Source organism: Austrofundulus limnaeus, unplaced genomic scaffold (genome assembly GCF_001266775.1).
Source record: "Austrofundulus limnaeus strain Quisiro unplaced genomic scaffold, Austrofundulus_limnaeus-1.0 Scaffold6, whole genome shotgun sequence".
Taxonomy (NCBI): Eukaryota; Metazoa; Chordata; class Actinopteri; order Cyprinodontiformes; family Rivulidae; genus Austrofundulus; species Austrofundulus limnaeus.
Window position 1 is genome coordinate 372,228 of NW_013952408.1, and position 825 is coordinate 373,052.

Consider the following 825-nt stretch of genomic DNA (forward strand, 5'->3'; position numbering starts at 1 on the left):
AGCCGTTGCGGAGCTTCAAAATTGCGGAGGTGCACGACCACGCGCCAGGACACAACGCGGGGCCAACGTGTGGGTGCAGGGACGCTGCGATTGCATCACTTTTGACACAAGCCCCCTCACGCCCTGTGCATCGCATCAACTATAACCTAGGCTTAGTGACGAGTTATCATGGACTACTTTATAAACACAGAGACATGGCTGTACACAGTAGGTGTGGGAAAATAAGGAGGAAATGAGGAATGGAAAATAGATACATTATGATTATTACTTTTCTCGTAATATTACGACTTTAATGTCGTAAAATTACGAATTTAATCTCGTAATAATAATAAAAAATCTTGTTGTGTGGCCCTAATACTCCGTCGTACAACACAAACAGTCTGAGGCTATTTTCAGGCTGAAAAGCTCAAAAGAAAAATCTATTGTCTCTGCTGACAGGATCTGTAGTTTTTATTTGTTTGTTTGTTGTGTTTTAGGTTTAGGATTGTGTTTTATTATTCCAGTATTTTCCCCACAGTTCATAATTGCAGTTAGTTTTGGTCACAAAAATTATTGACTTCCATTCATTTTTTTAGACTTTATATCCTAACCCTGACCATTTACCCTACAGGTACCTACCTGACCCCACAACTAACCTAAACCTTGGTCCTAAACCTGACCCCACACCCGTAATTTGCATTTGGACCCGTGGCGGCCTGGCATTGGTCCCCACAATTCACTTCGGTCCCCACTAGGCTGCTTTTTTTGGTAAAAAAAATTCTGCATGTTGTAGGAAAAACCCATCCACGCACACGCGCACACACACACACACACACACACACACAC